The sequence below is a fragment of the Myotis brandtii genome, unplaced genomic scaffold, assembly GCF_000412655.1.
Source record: "Myotis brandtii unplaced genomic scaffold, ASM41265v1 scaffold838, whole genome shotgun sequence".
Taxonomy (NCBI): Eukaryota; Metazoa; Chordata; class Mammalia; order Chiroptera; family Vespertilionidae; genus Myotis; species Myotis brandtii.
In genome coordinates, this window is record NW_005371399.1 from 254192 (window position 1) to 263308 (window position 9117).

The 9117-nt window shown below is 53.9% G+C and overlaps 1 protein-coding gene across 3 annotated transcripts in view; it reads left to right on the plus strand.

Annotated features, from left to right (window-relative positions):
• The first annotated feature begins 552 nt into the window (after window positions 1-552).
• The window catches only part of LINGO1 (leucine rich repeat and Ig domain containing 1), a 260571-nt gene continuing 252006 nt past the window's right edge, over window positions 553-9117 (plus strand). For 2 of the 3 annotated variants that reach the window (XM_005884521.2, XM_005884526.2), the window contains exon 1: window positions 553-653. The gene's annotated coding sequence lies outside the window, so the exon portion shown is untranslated. Of the gene's footprint in view, window positions 654-847; window positions 977-9117 lie in introns of those variants that run through there. The other variant, XM_005884523.2, reaches the window with a different exon arrangement.

Here is a 9117-nt window from a genome sequence, read left to right on the forward strand (position 1 = left end):
GCGGCGGGCGGTACCCAATGTAATGCGGAGACTGTGAGAGGAGTAGGGCGGCGGGGAGCAGGGGACGCTGGAGAGGGCGGTGGCAAGGTAGATAGCGGGAGAGAGCGGACCTGGAGGCTGCAGGCGGAGGCGCGGGCTAGTAGGAAGGAGCTGGAGCCTCTGGGTGCGAGCACCGGCGGCCCGATTGGGCGCCCTGGCTGGGACATGGTGCAGCCGCGGCCTGGCGGGGCATGGTGCAGAAGCTGGGACACCAGAGGGTCCCTCTGGGAGCGGCAGGGGACCTGAGGCGGGGTCAGCCGGGAAGGGGACGGAGGGGGCCAAGGGCCGCCCTTCGGAGATCCGGCGGGCCTGGGTTCCAGGCCTTTGGGTGCGGCGGCAGGGTGCGCGCACGCGAATGTGAGCGCCGGGGCGGGAGGGAGCGCGCGTTAGGGATTCTACTGGCATCGTAGCGTGGAGAGCGGGAGGCAGGAGCGGGCGCGCAGGGGAGCGCAGGGCCCTCCCGCGTACACACAGGCCGCGCGCACGCGCGCGCACACGCCTTCTCTGCTCGCTGGTTGCTTTTGCCACAATCCCGGAGCCGAATCCTGCGGAGGGGGAACCAAGCCAGAGTGGGAAGCGGAGCGGAGGCCAGGCGGGGATGCGGCCCCAGGAGAGTGAGTATGGCCAAGCAGGGACACTGAGGGGAGGTCGGGATCGCGGGGCACAGGGTAGGAGTTGGGGTGTCTGCCCTCCGGCGGTGCTGCGTGCGCGGCCTCTGATTGGGCCGGAGCCTTGGGGCACTGGGTGGGGACTGGGTGTTGGGTGCGCGCCATGGGTGCGTGCACGCGCGGAGCGGGAATGGGGTACCCACTGCACTTCAGTTCCAGACTGCGCGCCCTCCCACTGCGCGGCCCCGCCTAACCCTCGCCTGTAACCTGAACCCTGGCGACTTGGAACAACTTTGTGTGTGCGGAGAGAGGATGGAGACGCTTTAATGGTAGTACTCAAACCTTTCTTTCCGGAGGAGAGAACGCGAGGGATGAATGGGGCGGGGCGCGGGCTATGCTGCCTGATGGTCAAAGAGGTGCGTCTCTACCACCCAGTCGGCACAGTGGCTGGCTTTTGGGGACATCCATCCAGCCCCGAGGTGCCGAGCTGGAGCCGCTCTGGTCGCTGGACTCCTGTGACCCTGCCTGGGTCGGCAGGACTGCGAGACTACAGCTTCCAGGTCTTTCCTGCCAGGCTAAGGTCACGGGGCTTGTGGTGGGGGTAAGGGGAGATTGCCCAGTGTATGTGTGTGTGTGTGTGTGTGTGTGTGTGTGTGTACCCCTCCAGCCCCTCTAGGGTCGCTGGACTCCTGTGACCCTGCCTGGGTCGGCAGGACTGCGAGACTACAGCTTCCAGGTCTTTCCTGCCAGGCTAAGGTCACGGGGCTTGTGGTGGGGGTAAGGGGAGATTGCCCAGTGTATGTGTGTGTGTGTGTGTGTGTGTGTGTGTGTTGTGTGTGTAACCTCTAGGCCCTCTAGCCTGGTTCCCCGCCATCCCTGATTTGCTTGGAGCCATGCTCCTGTGTGTCTCACTCTGTGTGATGAGGTTGTGGTTGTGCTGTGTCCCCAGACCCCCATCCTTCAGTCTCCTCCCACACTCCTGTCCTGTGCTGGCTGCCTCGGGGAACTTCCTAGCCCCTTCCCCTAAAAATGCCAGCCCCTGCCCCTGCAGTAGAAGATGGGATGGGAAGATGTGGTCCAGGATGGAGCCCCTGAAAGGGAGGGAACCTGTGTGTCCCCAGGAGTGAGAAGCCCAAGGAAGGACAAGAGATCAGACCCCTCAAACCCCTCCTTCCCCCTTTACCAAATCCTCCCTGCTTTCAGGGCAGGTTCCTCCTCCTCTAGGAAGCCTTCTTTGATTACTCCTGGATCCTTCAGTATAGCTTGGCTTCTGGATTGGAGCAGTTGGTTTCCCCAGCAGCCCTTGTCCATATGCCCTCTTTCCTGGCACTTAGTGTATGAGCCTGTGGGGTCAGAAGTCTTGTTCTCAGCCTAGATGCTGGCTGGAGGGGTGTGATGCTTGACCAGTCAGTATCTACTTGGGTCTCTGGGGTCTGGTAATATGTTGTGTGACCAGATTTCAGGCTTAAGCCTTACTTCCACTTCCATTTTCCCTCTGGAATCTTTCAGCCACCTTGTGAGAATGTGGGGCTCCACGGGCACACTTCCTCTCCATTTCACTGAGGAGGATTTTGAGGCAGAGATGGAATTAGGAGAACTCCAGTTTCAGGACAGCCTTCTGGTGAAGTTTTTCTTTAACCCTGGTCTTTGGTGAGGGGGGGCGGGTGCAGGGAAGGCACCTGGCCCTCTTTACTGACTTAGCATCAGGGCTCTGAAGTGTCTCCCCAGGGCAGCTGTTCTGTGCTTGTGACTAACATCCTCCCCTGATGGACAAGGAGATGGGCACAGCCACTCCCAGCCTGATTCTCCCTGGCTTAACTTCTTGTACTTTTTGATCCCACCCTCATTAACTTTCCTAGATTTGGGACCAGAGTCTGCCAGGGCTTTGCATGATGGTTTGCTTATCCTCAGCACTGGGATGTTGTATCATCCCCAGCCTGCCCCTCTAGGCTGGGCCCTGGCATTATCATCCTGTTTAGGACCTGGAACCCTTCCCACTCTCCTGAAATCTCCATCCTGGAGCTATAGAGCTCACCCTCAAGGGAATAGTTTCCACAGGGAGGTCTAAATGTACATGGGGGGAGGGGGCCTGGTGTCTATTAAGATGCTTCCTTCTCTGGTGGCCCACCTGAGGCACAGAAGGCAAGAGTAGCTTTCAGCCTCAGGCAGGCCTTTGTGACTCTCCAGTCCTGATGGCAGCCCAGACTCATCCCCAGGGCCACTTAGGCCATTGGAAGCCTTGAGGAGGGGAGTGGTAGGCCTACTGAACCTTGTGGTGGCTCCCTCAACCTCTGCTAGCTTCATTCTCAGGCACCCTCTTGCTGACTCAGTCTTTCTTAGCTGTTATCTCTCTCTCTCTCCTCTTACCCGCCCCCCACCCTCCCCCAATCCCCTGTGGGTCCCTGAGCCTCCTGAGTGTTGACCAATGCTCTGGTTGACACCCAGGTGGCTAGAGCATGGCCAGATGCCTGTTTGGCTGTACTCCTGCCATCAAGGCCTGTTTGAACCCCCTGCCCTAGTTCTTCTGTCCTCCCCCCACCCCAATTGAGTCTAGCAGGATAAGCACTCTGTTTGGGGCCTTAAGCCTTGGGGAGGGAGAGAGCAGGGTACCTCTTTGGTCCATGGTCTCTGCTGTAAGGTTAAAAATCCTAGCCAGGTGCTCCGAGCCCCCACTGGCTGCCCCTTTAGAAAGACAGCCACTTGCCCCTCAAACCTTCTGACTGGTAAGGGGTAGCCCCTTTAATTTCTGTCTCCAACCAGGCCCTGACCCTGCCATCTTTATGTTTTAAATGATAAAAATAGTGCATTCTAACAAATTCAATGATAAGAAGTTATTGGGTAGGCTGGGCTTTAGGGTGACTTGAGGGAGGAAAGGTACCTCTGATCACTCAAGCCGCCTTTTGAGGGAAATGGGGACAGGCTACCCTGACCACTCACAGTCTCTTCTGTGGGCTTCTAGGGCCCAGACATCTGCTCCCAAGCACCACGCCTTGGGGGAGGGGAGTGAGCAAGGGGCTATTTCAGATGAATTGGAAGGGCTGGTGCATTTTGACCTCCTCAGATGTTTCTGGCACTTGGGAGATGCTCAGTAAATATATTGAGTAAATGAATGAATGGAGAATATGAATGAACAAGGGCTTTACAACATTAGCAAAGGCACAGAGGAGGGAAACAGCAGGCATGAGTGAAACGTGTTTGCAAGTGAGTAGTTCATGCAGGGGCACAGCAGGCACAGAGCAAGTTGGCACAAGACGGAGGAGGACCCTGAGTGCCTGGCTGAGGAGTGTGGGTTGATTCCCTCTTCAGGGGTTGTAGATGAGGTATTCCATCAGATTTGCAATTTAAACTGCTCCCTCTGGTGGTCATGGAAGGGGTTGGTTGGCTAGGAGAGCCAGAGGCAGGGAGGTGGTCCTGAGGCAGCTATGGGAATTCAGGTTGGTTGGTAGTGAGGGCAACAGCTGGACAGGCTCCTTGCCTGCCTTCACCAGGATGGCTAAGGGGCCATTCATGGTTCCCCACGCAATGGAGGATGCAGAGATTTGGCCTGGGTGGGAAACCAGGTGGGGCAATGTAAGCCATGAGAGTTGAATAGGGCCTGGGGCATCACTATTCCTACCACCTGGGTATATGTTGCAGGTGTCCCGGAGTCATAAATATGGGCCTTTAGCCCAGCCAGCATGGCTTAGTGGTTGAGTATCAACCTATGAACCAGGAGGTCACAGTTTGATTCCTGGTCATGGCAAATGCTGGGTTGCGGGCTCGATCCCCATTGTGGGGTGTGCAGGAGGCAGCTGATCAATGATTCCCTCTCATCATTGATGTTTCTATCTCTCTCTTCCTCTCCCTTCCTTTCTGAAATTAATAAAAATATATTTTAAAAAATAAAAAATATGGGCTTTTAGTATGGGCCTCCCAGTGGTACACTTGAGCAAGTCCCTGTGGCCTCAGTTTCTATGCCTGTAAAAAGGATAAGTTTATTTGTTTCTCTGGAGACCTGGACTGACTTTGGGTGGAAGTTTGGGACCTCAGAAATGGGATACAAAGGGAAAGGGTAGAGGGTCACTACTGCTGTTTGACAGGGGAAGAGTTTGAGACCAGTGAGGGGTCTCATATAGTCTTAAATTGGGGGCAGGGCATTCCAGCCTGGGATTTTCCTGGCTGTGACTAGCCTTCTGGGTAGGGATGGGCAGTGGCTGGGGCCTCTGCAGAGGACATCCTCAGGCAGTTGCCTTGGCAGTCCAGCTGTCAGGGAGCATATGGGGCCATATGGTCACATCAGGGGAGGCGCAAGCCACTGAAAGAGAATCCCTGGCCTTCTGGTTCTATGTAGGCACTATTAGCCACCAGGGTCAGGGTGTGAGGAAGCCAAAATGGAACCTCAGTGTCCAGGTTGGTTTGGACATGGAGGTTGAACCTTGGCAGGTGGCCTAGTTCCAGCACCCATCTGCCAGGGCAGCCAGGCAAGTGGCTCCATGCCCAGGACTGATCCAGTTAGCTCAAGACCAGCTGTGCCAGCCACCCTCCCATCCCTCACCCAGCTCTTATGGCCCTGCTGGTCCAAAAGCCTTGGGGTGGCACAGCATATCTGATGTCAGGGTCCTGGGAGTATGTGTATGTGACATGCAGCCTCACCCTGAGCACTGATTATGTATGTCTGAGATTTGGGGCTGTGGAAATGGGCCCCTTGAATCAGCCTGCTGTGAGCAAAAGGGCCTGAACTTAGAAGGAGGAGGAGGAGGAAGAGGAGGAGGAGGAGGAGGAGGAGGAGGAGGAGGGCATTGAAGGCAGCGGGGCAGGGAAGGGGGCTGTTGGCTGGGAAGGTGTGGGTGACCTGGTGTCTGGCATGCCCGGAACCCCGCTTTTTAGACTGAGGGAAGTGAGCTAATTGAGTGAAGTTGTAAAAAAAAAGGGGGACTGAACTTAGATGCATCTGGAACTGGGTTTGAATCCTGACTCAGCTACTTCTAAGCTAGGTGAGCTTGGGCAAGTAATTTCAGTTTTTGGAGCCCCAGTCTCCTCCTCTGTTTCTGGAAGAATGGTACCTATCTTATACAGGTGTTATTAGAAGGCTTTGAAATAATACATGGGAAGCATGCCCTAGCCTGATGCCTTGAAGAGTCTCAGTAAATGTTAGCTTGGTTTGATCTTTGCTAGGAGGGGGAAGTGAGTCCTGCTGGAGTATAGTGTCCAGGTTGAAGTAGAGAGAAGCCTTATTATTATTATTTTCCAGGACAAAATTTGTTTTATAATTTTTCATATGTTTTTACACTCCTTTCCACTCCTTCCCTCATGTAGTCCTCACGGTAGTTCTATAAAATAGGCAGAGAGCCACCATTCCATTTAACAGATGCTAAAACTGGGTTGTGACTCTTCAGAGTTGCAGAGTGAGTTGGGTTTGACCCTGTGTCTGGACTCCTAGTGCAGGACTCTTGCTCTATAGGTTTGCTTCCCAAACTTCGGGGGTGGAGGCCGGTCTAGACCAAGCATGGGGATTCTAGAGATTCCGTGAACAGCTCTGTCTCTGTCATAGGTGCAGGGACAGGCTGTCTTAGTGACAAGCAGCCAATCCCAGCTGGGGTGGTATGGAGAACACTCAATGAAGCAGCATTTGCTGCATTTTTCTGCCTATTCAGCACTGGGTAGAGGTGGAGGGGGTGGTGCCAGGGAGTATGGAGGGGTGGGCCTTTACCTCCTGGGCAGCCCTGGGCCATGCCAAGGCAAGCAGGGCTTAGCCTTCTGGGGAGAGCACTGGTCTTCACTGCTAAGTAGCTGGGTAACCTTGGCCAGGTCACTGTCCCTCTTTGAGCCTTAGTTTCCCTCTTTGTAAATTTGAGATAATTATCTCCCTGCCTACCTCCTAAGGCTGCCCCAAGGGGAAGATTATTTTTAATCCTCACTTAAGGATATTTCTTTCATTGATTTTCTAGAGAGAGTGGAAGGGAGGGAGGAGGGAGGGAGGGAGGGAGGGAGGGAGAGAGAGAGAGAGAGAGAAATAACGACATGAGAGAAACATTGATTGGTTGCCTCTCACATGTGCCCCTTCTAGGAATAGGGAACCTGCAACTGAGTTATGTGCCCTTGACTGGGAATAGAACCCACAACTTTTTGGTCTGTGGGCTGACACTCTAACTATTGAGCAAACTGGCCAGGGCTAAACATATATTTTTATACAAACATGATATTCTACAGCTCTGAGTCCAGGAGTCCCCAGTCGTCCATCTGATGATCCTATAATCATTCAGTGATTCACTTGTTGGGCACTTCCTCTGGGCCAGCTGTGCTGGCTGTGCTGGACAGAGATGAGTAAGACCAGCCCCTACCCTTTTGGGAAGTGCAACCTGGCAGTAACTGTGGACTCTATAGCTTTTAACTGGTCATCACACTCCTGCTCAAAACACTTCAAGGGCTCTCTGTTGCATGCAGGCTGGCGTCTGGACCCCTCAGTGCCTTGCACAGTCTCACCATCTGCCCCTCTGCCCCAGCAAGCTCCCACCATGCTCCTGTGTGCCCCCAGGCTTCAGCCAAATACCACTTACCCTCCTCTTCACACATTCTGTGGCTCTCACCCTCCAGGGCTAGGCTGTGCTGTTCCCTTCACCTGATCCCTTCAACACTTTGCAACACTCAGTCCAAATGCCATATTTAAACACCCGTTTCCTGTACTCCTAGCTGCTGTAGCTGTTCCTTCCTTAGAACTCTGAGAGCAGTGTATCTGCTTTACATTTAGCCAACATTTGCTGTGCATCTACTGTGTGTCAGTCCTACTGTTTGCTAGGCTTGTGACATAAGGCCTCGGAATATTTTGTGGCAGGGACCAGGCTTATTCATCTTGGGTACTTGGTCTGTCCATGGACCTGGGCCAAACGGACTGAGCAGGAGCCTGTGATGTGTCCCTAAGGGCCTTTGTGGCTACGCCACTTCCTCTTCCCCCTTGGGCCAGGACTGTGGGCTATGCCCAGGACATCTCAGGCTTTTGCACTGAGGTGCCCACCTCTGGAGGCTCCATCAGTCCAGGGCAGGGCCCAGTCTCTGACCACACACAACTCTTCCTTATGAACTGCATGACATTTAGCAGTTAGCAGCCAATTACTTGGTGGTACTGATAATTCTTCCATTATCAACCAGCAGAGGTGGGCCAGCCAGTGTTTGCGTGGGTCAGCTAGACCTGGTTGGGTCATTGTAATCTTGGCTGTTTATTCCTGACCAGAAAGCTCAATAAACGGAAGCCAGAGAAAAGGAGGTGCAGTTTACCCTCTCTTCAGACATATTGCCAGGGTTGGGATTGAAGGATGGGAGGAGGGGGAATTGGGGCAGGCAGGGAGCTTTTGCTCACTGTCACCTTCCTCTGTTCCTACCTTCTCTGTTCTGCTTCCAGTCTCTCTTGGTCCTGGGTCTCAGCCTTCCCATTTGTTAAATGGGGATTTCGGTCTCTTTGTGGGGTAACTGCTTTTGAATGAGATATCCAGGCAGTCACTGACTTGTCATAATTTCTGCTTAACAGGTGGGGGCATTCTGAGGCTCAGAGTGGGTGGTGGCCACATGAGGAGGGAGCCAGCATTGCAAGTGAGGGCTGCTCTGCAGAACAGAGAGATGGTGGGCAAGTGGGCGGGTGGTCAATCAGAAGACAATAGTTGCCTCACTAAAGTGCCTTGTCTGGCTTCTAAATGTGCTAAGGCTTCTAAATGTGGAGCTAGGACTCAGTGGAGCCTGTGATAAAGTGATTTCTAGGGAAACACATAAAAGAGATGGCAGGGGGGATGTTTAACCTATTTAAGAGACACAGCTGCCTTTCAGGCCCACCAGGAGCATGGGGCACTGTTTGTGGGACTCCTGGCTCACATCAATGCTGGTTTATTAAAAATATTTCTTTTTGTTAGGAAAATTTTTGAACATACAGGAAGGTAGACAGAATAGTATAAGAAAGTCCCATATTTATCCCTAGATTTTTGTTGTTAATCCTTACCTGTGGATATTTTTCCACTGAATATTTTTTCTGGTCCATAATATTTTATTTTATTTATTTACTAGAGGCCCAGTGCACAAAAATTTGTGCACTGGGGGGGGTGTCCTTCAGCCCGGCCTGTGCCCTCTTGCAGTCTGGGACCCCTCAGGGGATGTCCACCTGCTGGCTTAGGCCCACTCCCCGGGGGACTGGGCCTAAGCTGGCAGTCAGACATCCCTCTGGCAGCCCGGGAGCCCTCAGGGGATGTCCACTTGCCAGCGGGGAGCAGGCCTAAGCTGCAGTCAGACATCCTTAGCGCTGCTGAGGAGGCAGGAGAGGCTCCTACCACCACCACTGTACTGGCAACCGTCAGCCTGGCTTGTGACTGAGAAGAGCTCCCCCTGTGGGAGCGCACTGACCACCAGAGGGCAGCTCCTGCATTGAGCGTCTGCCCCCTGGTGGTCAGTGTGTGTCACAGTGACCAGTCATTCCCAGTCATTCTGCTGTTAGGGTCAATTTGCATATTAC